The following is a 17150-nucleotide window of genomic DNA, read 5'->3' on the forward strand; positions in this document are numbered from 1 at the left end:
AGTTGAATGTCCCACACTAGGCACGTAACTGCATGTCTTCTAACTTGGTGGCAGCTTGGGGGACCTTTGTTTTGTCGGAGGTGGCGGCATCGAGAGAGAGGGGACCAGTTGCATGCCCCCACACTAGACACGCAACTGCATGTCTTATAACTTGGTTGCAACTCCGACTTTGCTAGTTTCATGTCCCACAATGGGCACACAACTGCATGTATTCTTACTTGGTCGCAATTGGGGACTTTTGTTTTGTCCGAGGGAGCGGCGTCGAGAGAGATGGGCCCTAGTTGCATGTCCCACACTAGGCACGCAACTGCATGTCTTTTAACTTGGTCGCAACTCGGGGTGGGGGCATTTATTTTGTTGAAGGGGCCGCATTGAGAGAGAGATGGTGCCAGTTGCATGTCCCCCACACTAGGCACGCAACTGCATGTCTTCTAACTTGGTCGCAACTTGGTGGACCTTTGTTTTGTTGGAGGTGGCGACGCCGAGAGAGGGGGGGGGGCAGTTGCATGCCCCACACTAGGCACGTAACTGCATGTCTTCGAGCATGGTCGCGACTTCATGTCTTATAACTTGGTTGCGACTTCGACTTTGCCAGTTTCATGTCCCACAATGGGCACGCAACTGCATGTCTTCTTACTATGGTCACAACTGGGGACCTTTGTTTTGTCAGAGGGGGCGGCGTCTAGAGACATGGGGCCAATTGCATGTCCCTCAGTAGGCATGCAACTGCATATCTTTTAACTTGGTTGCAATTGAGGGACCTTTGTTTTGTCGGAGGGGGCAACAACGATAGAGAGGTGACCAGCTGCATGTCCAACTATACTCATGCAACCACGTGTCTTTCTAGCATGGCCATACTTAGTGTCTTCTAACTTAGTTTCAACTAGGGGCCTTTGTTTTGTCGGAGGGGTGGCGGTAAGAGAGAGGGGGCAACTATTCATGCAACTAGATGATGCCCCGCACATTGTTGCGGGAATGTTTGCAATATTTCAATGAGATTTTGATTATATGAAACATGAATTCTTGAAACAATAGCTTTTGAAAGTATATAAAAATTAAATGTAAATAGCATAATAAAATGAAATTTTACATGCATGCATGTTGTAGTGGGTTTTTAATATGAATAGTTGCATGTTGAGGTGGGCCTTTCCTTATGCATGTTGAATAATGAGGTGGCATGCTTGCATGTTGAGAGAAATATGTTAGTGGGGGCTAGCTATTTAGATATAAAAGATTTGCAAGGGCGGTCCCCCGGACTATAACTATGTCTCTTTACATACATTTTCACAACTAGATTTTTTTGCTTGGTCGGAAGGTGGCAGCTCCCCCGCGAATCCTCTACCCTCGCTATGTGTCACACGAGCACCATAACACCACCGTTTTTTGCCATGCCTGCAAACACAAACCAAGCACCCGATCTCACAACTAGTTTGTGTGTTTTTATCTTTTTTTTTGAAATCATATACATTTTTGCATTTTTTGTTTTTCCCAAGGATTTAATAAAAAAATCAAATTTGTTTTTTGCATTTGATTCTGACAGCGCAGCTCATTTTCAAAAAAGGGGAGCATATTAAAGGAGAGAAGAGTTACTTGTCCAGATTCTCGGGCACAGCAGCTGCGTCGGTGGTGCTACCCGACAAAAAGGGGGCAGGGGCAGCGCGGACGTTTTCTCCATCGTCCTCCAGCGCCACCCCGGTCAGTGAGATGGGGACTTGGTAGGACTACATCTGAATTTTCTGTGCTTTATGAGAGCATCAGTCTAATTCTGTTCACTGTCAGTAGACATTTTGTGGTTGTGAATTTACAAGTATCCAAGTTCACTGTCAGTAGACATGTCTGAATTACTTAAGCAACATGCTTGTAAGTGTTCAATACTCCTGTAGTACTACCGTGCAAGTTGATCTGCACCTGTTAGTTTTTTACCACTTTAGTTGATGGATTTAGCTACCTTCTGTATCTCTCAAGGTAGGAGATTTGCTGCTGATAGTCTTGACTAATTAAGGCATCACTTAATCTTTTCAACATCAATTTTCCACATTTATTCAAAAGTTGTTTTGCTTTTAGCTTCCTCTCTCCAACTCATGGAATGTTGGATTTGTAGTGCCTGTTTTGGTTTTGTTTGTCTGAACTACCAAAACAGACACTTGATGTTTTACATTTCCATAAGAAAATCTAGGAGTGTTTCCTTTTACTAGTTACAATTAGCAATATGTGAACGGATTAACCATCCTCACTTACTCTCTACCACAGTTTTATGACAAGCTATTATTATCTCAGATTTGTTTGTTTGCCCACTAGGGGATATATGGTGCGAATCTAGATTCTGGGATGGAGTTTGCAAATGGAGATGACGATTTTTGGGTATGTTTTTTTTATGTTTTTTCTGGGTGTGAATCACGAATCTGAGGGAGTGAATTAGTGTTTTGTTTGGCTTGACCTCGTACTTTTCTGAGTGTGAAATGAAGAGAACAAATTCCATGGCTGACGTTGAAATAGAGGTAGGTAGCTGAGATTTTCTCAAAGGTAACTATTGAATTCTTATGTGATGTACTTGTACTTGGTTTTACTGATGTCCCTTCAATTGCTTGCTTGCACTGAGCATTGCCAATGCTTGTTTGAATTTTCTGAGGCATTCGACATACTGAGATTATTATTATTTATTTTCTGAGGCACTCGCATTCGGCATGACCCTGCATTTTTTTACTTTTCTTGCATGTTAGAACTTGATGTGTAACAGAGTACCAGATTATATTCATCAAGGCAGATAACTTAAAGAGTTTATTTTTGTTGTTCATGAAAGCACATACATGTTGTGCAAATGCACTTGAAGATGGTTGGGATGCCAGATTCATCACAGTTTGTTGATGCTGCACATGTTGGACACCAAGGTATGGCTGCTGCACATGGAGAGTGATGTTCTAAGTTCCTTTTTTTGTACACCCTTGTGAAACAACCTTTTTTCCAAAAAATATCAATCTTACATGAACCGGTGTCAGCAGATTAACTGGTCCTGGTCCACAGCTGTTTGGAGTTCTTTGTGCCATAGTTCCGTCCAGCACCTACAAAATGAAGAGAAAACATTGTTGCTGAGGTATATTTGGTCATCCACAAGAAAGGTTCATTTTTTCTATGCCTCTGTTTCTTTTTTCTTAGTTAACACTATACATTCTTGATCTTCTGTAGTCACCAAACTAGATGTTAACCATGCTACATTTTTCTCATCTGTTTCTGTACACTAGGCAGGGTCATGTATGATAATATGCTTGTAATACAACCCCACTGTAGCAAATCTTGAAAAAAGTTCAGTCTTTCCTTTTAGTGTCTTGTGCAGGGGAGAGGGCAGCACCCTACTGATTTCTGTTTTAATTACCAAGCCATATTCTGTCCTAAAACATGAACCAATCAATCCATATACAACTTTTGTAGGGAGGAGTCCAACATCAATTTTTCATGGACATACAGTTAAAAATAAAATGATTTTCTGCTGTCAGAATTGCTACAACACACATGCGGTCAAATAGTACTTGATTCAGTTTTGCCTCTTCTCTAATTTTCCTACAAATTATAACTCTAACCTCTGTCCCATCAGGAATCTTCCATACTGCTACAGGATTGCTGTTACAAACATGAGAAGAGAGAAAAGAAAATCAGATCTAGAACAAATCACAGAAGAGAAGACGGGGGGAAAGGTGGGAGGGGGTGAAAATCAGAGAAGAGATCAGACGCCCTTACACTAGTGAGTTTCTCCATGCTTGTGGGCATGGGGTTTTGCCTGGGTTCAGTCAAAAAGTACAGTTCATAAAGCAGAGCAGCAAATAAGTTTTTTTATCTTTTTCCTATGTCGTCCAGGCCCACAAGCAAACAATGTCATGGCCCAGCCCAACAAACAAACAAACAAAAAAAGAGAAACCAGCCCAGGTGTTAAGCCGGTTCAACCCAGCAGATGGAAAGCTACTTAACATGCCTAATCTACATATGATGACGTCAGCCGACTGAGACTTCGCGAAGTCCCAGTCGACTGAGACCTAAACAGTCCCTTAAAAAAAGCATGTTCTTAAAAAAACGGCACCATGTGACTTCGAGATATTTAGCAACAGACTTAAAAAGAGCATGGGAACAATTTTGAAAAATAGATGCCACTTTGTTTCTTAGGTCGATATGTTCTTGCACAAAGTATATTTCTTATGTGGTCGCTGCCAAACATCTGCTAGATTCCTTCATTTTGATGATAATTCTTTGGACATACCTTGGGAGATACGAATCTTTTATGTATAGATAGATTTAAATATTCCTATGCGAATTATTTGAGTAAAGTGACCTTAACGGCTACCATTATTTATTCATATCAAAGTGATTATTCATATTTGGTTGCAAGTTGTTTAGCGGGCAACGCGCGGTAAGCCGCGGCATAGATCTAGGACACTAGGCAGCATTTGTTCTGCTAAGGCTTTCCAACTTACCTTTTAGTTTGTGCTCTGAATATGATCATGTGACCTGCTTTCTTCAGTTCATTAATTTTTAGTCATACTTTTCTGCTAAATCTTCAGTTATCTTCTATTATGATTATGTGACCCGCTTTCTTTTCTTCTCCATACAAGCTACATGTTACTGTTACATACATGTGGGAGCAGATTAAATCTGTCCATTGAATTTTAGTCGTACTTTTCTTAAATGGATTTATTTTAAGGCATGTCTTCTGCCTTTCAAGTGATGTTGGTAGCACACATTCACTGCGGGAGGAGAGGGTCATTTATAGTATTATACTACATGACTGCTAAGTATACATAGATTTAGGAAAATTACCTGCGGTAATTCCTACTCTAGCATGTGTTCTCCTAATTCTTAAATTATGAACTCAGACCAAGATTTATGAATTCAGACCAAGCAGTGTATGTACAATTGGTTGCAGGTAATATTCCCACAGTATCTTATGTACGTCATGTTCCAAGCATCTTCATTGTTCTCTATGATCGGCTGCACGTACATCACCATAGTGTTTCATAAGCATCATGTCCCAGACAGTCAAATCGATTATTCAAATGTTTCGGGCGGATTCAAACTTACTAGATTGTGAATGACTTTCTACTTTGGGTAATCAAATCGATGATATGTCTTTTCTATGATGTCTTGCTTTATATGATCAATAATGTACAGGGAATGACTAATTTATTGTAGCCTTTCCCATGGTAGATCAGTTTGGCCCCGCTGTGCTGCCTAACTGACTTCGAATTTGCTGCCATTGCAAGACCGTCCACAGCTAGACCTTGACGGCATCGGCCATATGGACCTGCAGGTATATGATATATTGCTACACCAGTTTTACGCTTTCAAGTCCAACTAAGGTTAAGCCACACAAATTTGCATTAGTTCTTGATTTTTTGTTTGTAAACCTTTGGATTAACTATCTCCAACAATGCTCATGCTTCTTATATTCACTTGCAATTCTAAATATATATGTGCTTTTCTCTATGCTGTACTACTAAACTATTTGTGTTAAACAAAACAAGACATCTACACACCTGTTCTCAAACTGGATCATATTTCCGTGATGTTTTTTAAGTACCCTTTCAAATTTCAATCATGAATCGCCTAGAAGTTAAGCTACGCAGTACTCAAACTTTAACTGACTACAAATCAGTGTTTTGTTGTACCAATGCTTCCTGGTATGGGACCTGGATAAGAAGTATTTGGCCCGGGCATTTGAATTTATTCGGACATTTTATCTTACTATATGGTGAATTGGGATCAACTTATGTGGACACACGAAAACACATGCGCTGAGACTCATATAACATGAGTTAGGAACAAGTGCAGTTCTGTAACTATTCATAACATTTAGTTGCTCCATTTTTAAACTACACTTGAGCCACTATTCCTGATAGTTCCAAACTGATGTTTTGTTTGGCTTGCATGAACTGAACCATGCTTCCAGTTTTAAAGTACACTTGAGCCACAGTTCCTGATAGTTCCAAACTGATGTTTTGTTTGCCTTGCATGATCTGAACCATGCTACTATGAAATCAGAGAGCAGACAATGTAGATTTAATTTTTAGTTAAAGTATAGTAGCTACTAGCTACTGTATATGCAATGCGAGCAGATTGTAAAATATGCAAACCCCTAATGTATACTAGGAAGTGTTTGTTCATTAGTATGGCAACATGTGTCATAGTGTGTCTAGGACCCGCCGGTGATCAGCTGATCCACTCTTTAGTTTTCCACCTTTTACTTTTAGCGTTTAATTTTGTTGGCCTTTTCTACGGATTTTCAATACTTCAGTTCTTTATATGTTCAAATGGTAAAGGAGGTAAAATGCACATGTATTTCCTTGATGTAGATCTCTGTGATTTATATATGTGCTCACGAGGACATTCCTGTTTGTAACGCCCCGAGACCGATGTGCCAGGTGTCCTCTAGTTATTTGCTGTTGTTGCCTTGTCATTGCTTGCGTGTCATGCATCTCCTATCATGTCATCATGTGCATTTCTTTTGCATACATGTTCGTCTCATGCATCCGAGCATTTTTCCTGTTGTCCGTTTTGCAATCCGGCGCTCCGTTCTCCTTCGATGGTCATTTCTACCTTTCTTTCAGGTGTGGGGATTAAATATTTTCGGATTGGACCGAGATTTGCCAAGCAACCTTGGTTTACCACCGGTAAACCGTCTGTCAAGTTTTGTATCATTTGGACTTCGTTTGATACTCCAACGGTTAACCGAGGGACCGAAAAGGCCTTGTGTGTGTTGCAGCCCAACACCCCTCCAATTTGGCTCAAAACCCACTTAAGTCTTCTCCATCATCTAGAGCGTTCGATCACGATCGCGTGGCCGAAAACCGCACCTCATTTGGACTCTCCTAGCTCCCTCTACTTATATATATGTAGACCCTTCGATTTATTCATGGATGAAACCCTAAAATCACTCTCCTCGCGCCACCGGACGCGTCCACGCCGCGCCGGACGTGTCCACCGCCCGCCGCCACCTCACTCCCACCAATGGGGAGCTGCCACGTCACCCCGCAGCCACTCTCTGCCAACCGCGGCTCGCCACCTCAGCGCCATCCTCCCACTCTCTCATCCGCACCCCGCCGCCGGCCCACGGGGCCCGCAGCCGGCCCGCGCGGCCCGGGCGTCGCCCGTCACCACCCGCGTGCCCGGCCGCCACCGGACGCCGCCTCCCCGCCTCTTCGCCGTGTGCCGCCTCCATCCGCCCGTCGCCATCACCGGCCGCCGCCACCTACCTCCGCCCGGCGCCGCCCTTCGCCGCCATCGCCGGCCGCCGTCGTCCGGCGCTGCGAGCCGCCGCCCTCGCCGCTTCACCGCCGACCCGCGCCGCTCCTCTCCATCTTGCCGCGCCGCCGCACTTGCTTCGCCGCCGCCGCACCTGCGCCGCCTCCACCGCGTAGCACCTCCGCCGGTCGCCTTCCGCCGTCCCGCCGCGCCTTGCCTCCACCGGCGCCGGATCCGGCCGGAACCGGCCTCCGCGCCGCCTTCTTCCTCCTCTCCGGCCTCACCTCCGTCATCCCCGCGAACTCCGGCCGTCTCCCCCGTCTCCGGCGAACTTCTCCGACGAGATCCACGAAGCGGGATCAGATCCACCACTCCCCCGATCCAAACGCCCCGTCCAGATCCGGATCCCTCCGTCCCGTACCACTTCGTCCCGGTTTGACTTTTTCCGGAGGTATAATTTTCACTAAGTCCCGAAATTCTCAGATCCAAGTGCCTCTATTCATGGCCTCGTAACTTTGCATCGGTAGCTCCGATTCATGCATATAGCATATCAAAATATTCATCTCAGAGAGTACATCATTTCATTCCATTGCATCATTTTCATTTGAGTTCATCTTGATGCCTAAAATGCTGTTAGAAGAGGGCTACTTGAGTTAATTGTCAGATCTGCTACTCCGTTTAGCACTTTTGTCATTTTTGCCATGATTAATGTGTGCATGCTTTGCCCTGATGCTCTACATGTGTTTTGTTAAGGGTTTTGTCATCTTTCTAGAGGTGCAACCCATGTATTTTTGTGGTGTGTGTGGTGACTTATACGAGCTTGCAAAGTGGTGCACTTAGTAATTCTGTTTTCAGGGACTTAGCAATTCCACTAAGTCCTTGAGCTGTTTATCTCATGTTGCCATATGTTCTTGTTGTTTACTAGTGATCCGTGCCTCTTTTGAGGATGATCAGTAAGGGAGTTTTGTTAATCTTGTAGTGCTATATCCATCCATGTCTTTGTTTGCAATTATGGAGCACCCTAGCTTGAGTCAATCGAGCTCTATTTTTGCTACTTTATGAATTTGGGCAGATTGTCAACTTGTTTGCAATTTTGCCGGTGATGTAGCAGTTGATCCGTGCATGCTATGCTATTGTTCTTGCCATGTCTAGCTTGCATTTTGTGCCTTCTTGATGGATGTATGCTTAGCTTGTCATGCCTTGCACCGTAGTGAGTGCATCAAGCTCGTAAACATGCCTACTTGAGTTATATTTCAGCATGTGTCAGTTTTTCACTAAGTATAAAAACTGATTATGTTTTTGCTATGTTCACATGCTTGCAATTGTATTTTCTGATCCCTTTTGGCTCAAGGTCACTAAGGGACTTTTGTTAAGCTTTTTGAGTAGCTCCATGCCATGCTTTACTTTGCCATGATCAGGTCCTGTAGCATGTAGTTTTGTTGCTCCGAAGTGGGCTACCTGATCTGGAATTCCAGACAAGTGTTAATTTCACTAAGTCTGAGATATGTTTGTCATATGCATTTTTGACATGCTTGTTTGAACCTGTTAATGGATGAATTGGCCGTAGCTCAGTGCTAGACTTTTGTTAAGCATCTTGAATGCATCCCTGCCATGTATTTTGTTGTCATGTTTGGGTGCTGTAGCATGTTCATCTCATTGCATTTAGATGGCTACTTGCTGTAAATCGCAGACCGGTGTCATTTTTGAATCACTTGCCATTTCCAAGCCGTAACTCCGATTCCGGCGTTCTTTATATCGTTTTCAAGTGATTTCATCTTACCTTTCTAGTGGCACACTTGGATTTCCAAGTTGAGGCCAGGTTCTTTCATCTCTTGTCAAATCATGCATATGCATCGCATACCGCATCCCGCATATCATATCATGTTCATGTGTTGGTTGTTTACTATGTTGTGTGCTTCTTTTCCGGTGTTGCTTTTTCGGGTTGGTTTCGATAACATCGTGTTGTGAGGATTCGTTCGACTATGTCTGTTTGTCTTCGTCATAGACGCGTTCTTCTTCCTTGCGGGATTTCAGGCAAGATGATCATACCCTCGAAATCATTTCTATCTTTGCTTGCTTCGTTGCTCGCTCTTTTGCTATGCCTATGCTGCGATACCCATCACTTGCTTATGATGCCTCCCATATTGTCGAACCAAGCCTCTAACCCACCTTGTCCTAGCAAACCGTTGATTGGCTATGTTACCGCTTTGCTCAGCCCCTCTTATAGCGTTGTTAGTTGCAGGTGAAGATTGAAGTTTGTTCCTTGTTGGAACGTGGAGATGTTGTTCTTTGTTGGACCATGTTTACTTGTTGGGATATCACTATATATCTTATTTAATTAATGCATCTATATACTTGGTAAAGGGTGAAAGGCTCGGCCTTATGCCTGGTGTTTTGTTCCACTCTTGCCGCCCTAGTTTCCGTCATATCGGGTGTTATGTTCCCGGATTTTGCGTCCCTTACGCGGTTGGGCTATTATGGGAACCCCTTGACAGTTCGCCTTAAGTAAAGCTCTTCCAGCAATGCCCAATATTGGTTTTACCATTCGCCACCTAGCCTTTTTCTTTCCCTTGGGTCGTCCAGCCCAAGGGTCATCTTTATTTTACCCACCCGGGCCAGTGCTCCTCTTAGTGTTGGTCCAACTGAGTGATGTCCGAGGCTACCAGGGGCAACTCTGGGCTGGCTTACCCGACGTCTGGCTCATCAGAGTGTGCCTTGAGAAAGAGATATGTGCAGCTCCTATCGGGATTTGTCGGCACATTCGGGAGGTGTTGCTGGCTTAGTTTTACCCTGTCGAAATGTCTTGTTGTACCGGGATACCGAGTCTGATCAGAATGTCTCGGGTGGAGGTCTATTCCTTCGTTGACCGTGAGAGCTTGTCATGGGCTAAGTTGGGACACCCCTGCAGGGATTTGAACTTTCGAAAGCCGTGCCCGCGGTTATGGGCAGATGGGAATTTGTTAACGTCCGATTGTAGAAAACCTAAAGTCGACCTTAATTAAAATGAATCAACCGCGTGTGTAACCGTGATGGTCTCTTTCCGGTGGGGGCCGGGAAGTGAACACGGTTGTTGGAGTTATGCTTGACGTAGGTTGTTCTAGGATCACTTCTTGATCATAGATTCTCGACCGTGCTTTGCTTTCTCTTCTCGCTCTCTTTTGTGTATGTTAGCCACCATATATGCTAGTCGCTTGCTGCAGCTCCACCTCATATCTTTACCTTACCCATAAGCTTAAATAGTCTTGATCGCGAGGGTGCGAGATTGCTGAGTCCCCGTGGCTCACAGATACTTCCAAAACCAGCTTGCAGGTGCCGATGAGACCGTGCAGTTGACGCAACCAAGCTCAGGAGGAGCTCGATGAAGATCTTGTCCTTTGTGTTGTTCCGTTCTAGTTGATCAGTAGTGGAGCCCAGTTGGGGTCGATCGGGGACCTTTGTCGCATTTGGGGTTCTTCTTTTATTTTGGTTCCGTAGTCGGACCTTGATTGTATTTGGATAATATAATGCTTTATTCATGTAATTGTGTGAAGTGGCGATTGTAAGCCAACTATGTATCTTCTTCCCCTATTGTATTACATGGGTTTGTGTGAAGATTACCTCACTTACGACATTGCTTTCAATGCGGTTATGCCTCTGAGTCGTGCTTCGACACGTGGGAGATATAGCCGTATCGAGGGCGTTACACCGTTGCATCTGAATTGACAAGTTGAAAGAATCTGGTCTTTTTGTGCTTGCCTACAAAACTGTCAGATCTTATATTTGTTCGCCAAACAAAAACGACTGATGGTTGATTGTCTCAACCATGAACGAGCATTTCTGGATTGTAGAACAAAGAGGTGCTTTATTTTCCTTTTCTATTATCTACATGTTTGTCTGTACATTTGCACTTTTCCTCGAGCGTATTGGTTTCTAATACCATTTTTAAGCCCCGTGGAACCTTCGACCAGTAAAAAAATGTTCGAAGAAACTTGCTCTGAGCTCTGTGTGATCAGGTTTATGTGTTTCTATTGTACAGTGTCCCGGGCAAAAGGATCAAGTGTTGGCAGGTGGGCATCGGGAGTCCAGGTGGTTGGCTTCAGCCTTTGAGGTGCTGCCGGCTAGCGGCGCCGCTTTTGAGCGTCTCCTCATCTCACTCCCGTGGCACCTTCGACTGGTAAGATTTCCCCTTCTCTCTCTCTGACTGTCCGATCGATTTTTGTTTATTAATCTTTCTTATCCATAATGATTATCCCTCTTTGTTGTCTGCAGGTGGTCATGCTGGTTTTCTCTTCCGGTTGATTGTTAGCCCCCTACAAGAGTTGTCACAATATGAAAAGGCTCCAAAAGGTGTCACAGTCAGGAATCTTTTTTCTAGACAGCTGGTGATGATCAGGTAACCAAACCATATCACGGGCTGTGTGTTTGTGTGGTCCGGCAAAGTAATGCTCTTCTTTTGTGGTATGTGGAAAGTAATGTTCTACTTGTTATTCTTTTTTCCAGACAGCCGGTGAAGTCATGTTTGCCAATGTCACCCAAAAATACACTAATTATTTTCCATCCAGAGCTCATTTCCATGCCTACTCTGGAGTATTTTCATACGGATAAGAGGGCCACAATACCCCAATTGGTCGGACTTTGTCAAGGCGGCAGGAATAGAAGAATAACTACTCAGATAAAGATCTTTGCCTTCAAGATTATAAGGGGAAATTATTGCTCACTGTCCATATGCTTTAGAAGGAAATCACAAGTGTATTCTCTATACAAAACCATTATGTGGTCATCTATATTACGAACTATTCTCACCAGATTCATATGGAATGGCACTCATGGAGGCAGTTGAACCAAAGCTATCTATCGGTATGCCTAACTATGGCTTAGTAGTTTTAGTGCATCCACATCCACTTTTGGCTTTTTCTCTCTTATGTTCCTGCTTGTACTACTGAACATAATGTCAACTAATAAGCTTTTGTATTGCATTGAACTCGATGTTGCCTTACTTGTGGGCCTGGTTAGTTTTTATAATCTCATAACTTTGTTAAACTCGATGATGTTACACTTTTGAAATGTTTATTCTTTTCCATGAACCAGCAAATCGTTTCCTGTTACATGTGCTAAACTTGCTTTCCTACTAATGCATCATGCGATTTGATCTTCTACTATTTGGCCATATCGGTTGGACCGGCACCCTCGCGCCAATGCGCGTTGCCGATCTAGTCAGAAATTAACGTGTGTGGAAGGAGCGCCCGCTTGCACTATCCACATAGGATCAACTACCAAACAAAAAAGGTACGCATAAGTGTTAAGGATTAATTAAATCCTAATAATCAATGCTTAGGTCGGTTGTTTAGTTTAGCAACCGCCAGTTACCGACTATGTAATTACCGCCTCTGTACATGGGTATAAATACCCTATTCTTCAGTCAATGCAGTTACTGCTCAATCCATTCGTTCCTCTGTCTCTTTTTCTTCTTTACATGTTATCAGCACGATAGTGTCTAGTGATGATAATATCACAATCATTATAGGGCTGGTATCCCAGGAGCCCGAATGGAAAACCTTACCGATCCATATAACATTAAAGTTCTTCCTGGTCAAGTGCAAGAGACCCGTATTCGGGGACATATGACTACTATCTCTAAAGTTCTTCCTGCTGGACCATAAGAGGACTGCAGCCAAGGATATAAAGTGCTCATCTACGGCTGTATGTGTCATAATCCCTACTAATGACAGTATCATGATAATTATAGGGTTTGTATCCCAGGAACCCAATGAAAAAACCTATTGATCCATATTACATTAAAGCTCTTCATGGTCAAGTGCAAGAGATCCATATTCGGGGTACATATGGTGATGTACCAGACACATTGGTTCAAAGTGCTATAAAGATCCAATTGAAACGCAGATAGCATTTAAAGTCCTTCGTGATCAAGCGCTTAAGCACCGGTCATGTTGAATCAAAGTCCTTCGTGACCGGGCATTTAAGCTGCGTACCATTGACCTACAAAGGCCCAATTGAAACACCAAAAACAAATATATCAAAGTGATATGGCAAAAATCTTGCTAAAATCCTTCAGTTTCGAGGTAAAAAGACTATTGGACTTTCTCGGTTGCTTTGTAATGTATTTGTGATAGTATTTTTTCTGTTTGTAGCCAGCAAGTTTGCTGCTACTAGGTTGTGGTTAGTAGTGCATTGCTTCTGATAGTGTGCTTGGTGTAAATACTTGAAGTACTAATGTGCCCACTATTGTTGTTTCATGATGCTCAACTGAATAATGTCGGCTGTTTGACAGCAATGTGTCTATTTTTGCTGCCGTATATTATGTGATTCAGTTTGCACAAACAGTTTCTATGGCAAATGAATTTTTTTTGGTAAAATAAAATAAATTGGTAGCAACATCATAATATGAACAACAGCAACCATAAGTAGATTTTGCCGAAATGAACATCAAAGGTTCAATTTGAGTTGCACTTGTACTGAAATAAGTACCGCGGCTAACTTTACACATCCTCATAACATTTCTGAAATTACATATTCACTACTTGGCCACAAAAATGAACCTAATTTCTGACAACAAAAGAACACCTACAACACCAATTTCATCTTTCGAAACAGCACAACAAAAGAAATCCTACAATCTTTCGTAACACCAATTTCATCTTCCAACAACAAAATGAACATTCTTATCGAGCACGAAATTCTCTCATGGCCTGAAAGGCCACACTTAGTACACTTTGGGACTTTCCTTTGTGTCTTTGTTAGACCTCCCTTTGAGGGGTATCATGATGCGATTTGGCCCCTACCCTCTGCAAATAGAACAAAACTTTGATCTTCCCTTGCTGACATTCTCATAACCTAGCTTTGCTCTTGCGTTCATTGGCCTACTTCGACCCCTCTTGCGTGGTACTACATTCATTGAGCTTGATAGAATAGTTGCTCCTGGTATGACAGGCATATCTTGGTCATGCAGTTCAGTTGCGACCTCATCTTGTAACCCAAGCCACCCTACAACCATCAGCCACCAATAGGTTTCCTATAACAATTTCTACACATATGATTTCACGAGTCAAAGACCCTGCATATTTCGGAGTTGTTAACAATAATGCAAAGAAAAATAATCCTAGAAAATATTGTCAGAATGTGCACATCACTCTGATGTGGGTTTAGAAGTACTTGCTTTGCACACAACAAAGAAAGTTTGCTCCAAAGAATATCGATTTTCTCCAAAGAGTAAACCTTTTAGCATAAATAAATGATGTCTCTGGAAAATGTATTACTTTACATGTCAATTATGAAAATTAGTAACCGACAATGCTAAAAAAATTGGAATATAAGTTTGACTGAAAACAAGCAGTTGCTAGCGATTATATATTTGACTGAACACAAACGCCTCGTTGAATGATTACTGGGCACAATTAGAAATTTGAATCATGTACTGTTTGCCATCCTCGACAACCCCATACTATGTACAATTAATATTTATGATCACCGATAAGCGACATATTTTGTAACATCATGGGCTCATGCTATAAAAATTCGTATGTTGCTGCCGATGGTCTTGAAATCTATCGAACTACTCCGCAATAACAACAATCTGCTCCAAAGAATCAAACTTTTGACAGCAATAACCGATCACTATATCAAATTTCCTTGCTATAGATGTCAATGCCCATGGTCAATTTCAATTGACAGTGCTGAATTAATCTTCAGACTACTATTTTACTGAAAACACTTGCCTAGTCGAATCATTCCTCCACTCAATTGCTGTTTACTGTATAAGTCAATGCCCACTATAATTTCCAACTGAGAAAGCTTATAAAATCCGGGCCCAGACTACTATTTTACTGCAAGCACACGCCCAGTTCAATCCTTTTATGAGTGCGACAGAGAGATAATACCTTCCGAACCACGGAGTTGGAAGGCCAGAAGTCTGGCGTGGCCTCCGGAACTTCAGATTCTGCGTCACTAGCAGATTTCTCTCCATCTTGGCTTGAGGACGAAGAAGCGACGTGTAGGAACACTCGCCGCCGTCTTCCTCCTCTGGCGATCTCCGACCTGGGACGCACTTCAAGGGTAATGAACAAAAGCTGTCCACGGACACCGCACGAGAGATTGTAGGCTTTGCCCGATCTGCGTAATTTCTCATGGCCTTCTCCAAAGCACTTTTCCTTCCCAATAATGAGGCGCGGTGGTCGGGTATCTTGCCGAGTCAGACTCTACATATATTTGAGATGTTAACCGCAATTGGAATGAAAACAAATCTTTCTAATATAATTAAAATGTGCTCATCACTCTAACTTTGATTCATAAGTAGCTGCAGTGTTTTGAATACCGTATGCATAGATATATGTAACAACTAATGCTCCAAAATAATTAACCGTGTAGCATTAATAGGTATGCTGCTCATAAAAATGTCTTAATGCACATGCCGATGCCAATATCGACGGTATAAATGCCTGCAAAAAAGGCGGCAAAGTCTGACCGTAAAATGTACTATAACCAAGAGCGGAGTTTATGATTCCTTGACACAAATCGAAAATTGTATCATATACTGCACCCCAAATAGACATGTTTATGATCGCTGATCATAACGGGAGGTCTTGTAACATCAACCGACAACTCCTCAATAACAAAAATTCTGCTCCAAAATAAACAAACTTTTGACTGCAATCAACTGAACATGATAAAAAAATCTCATGTTCATGTCAATGTCCATGATAAAGATTGAACTGGTGATGCTTCCCTAATGTTGGCCCAGAAAATTATTTTACGTGTACAACACGGGCCTAGATGTCCACGTTCATTAATCCCAAAACTAGAAACAGAACACGTTACTGGCCGTTCTAATTTCGGCCTGCCCAGAATCCTCAAATCTTCATCAAGCCAAAAACTTTACTGAAAAAACAGGACTAGTTCCCTGAAAGTTGTATTCACAGAGGGAGGATCGATTGAGCTAGTACCTTTGAGGCCACGGAGTTGGAGTGCGCTGCGATTCAGATGGGGGTTCTCTGTGACTGTCGGTGTTGTCAATATCCGGGACATGAACTTGAGATGCAGAACTTGAGGAAGGAGAATCGGTAACGCCATATGTCCCTCTGCCCCCACACTCGTCGTCCTCCTCCCCTTCCTCTAGCAATGCCAGATCTGGGACGCCCTCATGGACATGGCAAGATTCAGATTTGAGGAATTTGCCGGAGAAGACAAAGAAAGAAACAGAGGATCTTGTGAAACCTGAATAGGAGATCCGTGAATGACTCCCCACCGAGATTCATTGGTGAATCATGAAGAAATCTTGAGATCCAGGCGCGGCGATGGGGAGGACGTGGTTCCGCCGGTCGATGCAGCTGCAGCTGCGTTGAATTTTGAATTGCATCCGGCTTGGGTGGATGGGGCAGCCTGGTCACGGGGTAGTGGACGGGGAGGTAGGCGAGTACGCTAGGCGCGAGCGTAGGTAGGACGCCAGATACGATAGGACGTGTATTCACTTTGTATGGCGCTCAGAAAACTGAAATAGCCGAATCCGGATAGGGCCATGTGGGCCAGGCTAGCGCCAATCCACAAGGTGCAGCGACGGCTCCGATACTGGTTGCGCACGCAACCAGTTAGGAAAGGCCTTATTCGCTTTCCGCCGGGGAAGCTCCCTCACTTGTGGGCGGTGGCGAGGGAGGAGGAGGAGGAGGAGGAGGAGGAGGACGAGGAGAGGAGGCCGTTGAGGTGCGCCGGGAGGGAGCCGCTGCTGCCCCCGCCGCCGCCGCCGTTCCGGTCCAGCACGGACAGCCACGCCTTCCTCCAGCCGGCCATTGTGCCTGGTCAGCGACCGCCGATCACTCGCTCACTCACTCCAGTGCTCTACTGGTCAGTGTGACGGTTAGCAACTGCCGGCAGGAGCGGATCTCGATGGGCAGGCTCAGAGTTTATGGAGAAAAGTCCGCTATGGACCAGTTGGGCCC

The 17150-nt window shown here is 43.6% G+C and overlaps 2 long non-coding RNA genes across 4 annotated transcripts; one reads left to right on the forward strand and one right to left on the reverse strand.

Moving 5' to 3' along the window:
- The first annotated feature begins 1392 nt into the window (after positions 1-1392).
- Positions 1393-3930, forward strand: LOC123185700 (uncharacterized). Of its 3 annotated transcripts, XR_006493471.1 has the most exons (4): positions 1393-1715; positions 2801-2888; positions 3000-3091; positions 3590-3927. It is a non-coding gene; the product is annotated as an uncharacterized lncRNA (long non-coding RNA). The 3 variants fall into 3 exon arrangements; XR_006493470.1 differs by lacking the exon at positions 1393-1715 and having other exon boundaries at positions 2579-2888; positions 3000-3116; positions 3590-3930; XR_006493469.1 differs by lacking the exon at positions 1393-1715 and having other exon boundaries at positions 2583-2888; positions 3590-3926.
- A 9676-nt stretch (positions 3931-13606) lies between these two features.
- Positions 13607-16856, reverse strand: LOC123189755 (uncharacterized). The gene is made up of 3 exons (XR_006495977.1): positions 16432-16856; positions 16161-16344; positions 13607-15416 (listed from the first exon to the last, which is right to left on the reverse strand). It is a non-coding gene; the product is annotated as an uncharacterized lncRNA (long non-coding RNA).
- Between the last annotated feature and the right edge of the window lie 294 nt (positions 16857-17150).

This window comes from Triticum aestivum, chromosome 2A (genome assembly GCF_018294505.1).
Source record: "Triticum aestivum cultivar Chinese Spring chromosome 2A, IWGSC CS RefSeq v2.1, whole genome shotgun sequence".
Taxonomy (NCBI): domain Eukaryota; kingdom Viridiplantae; phylum Streptophyta; class Magnoliopsida; order Poales; family Poaceae; genus Triticum; species Triticum aestivum.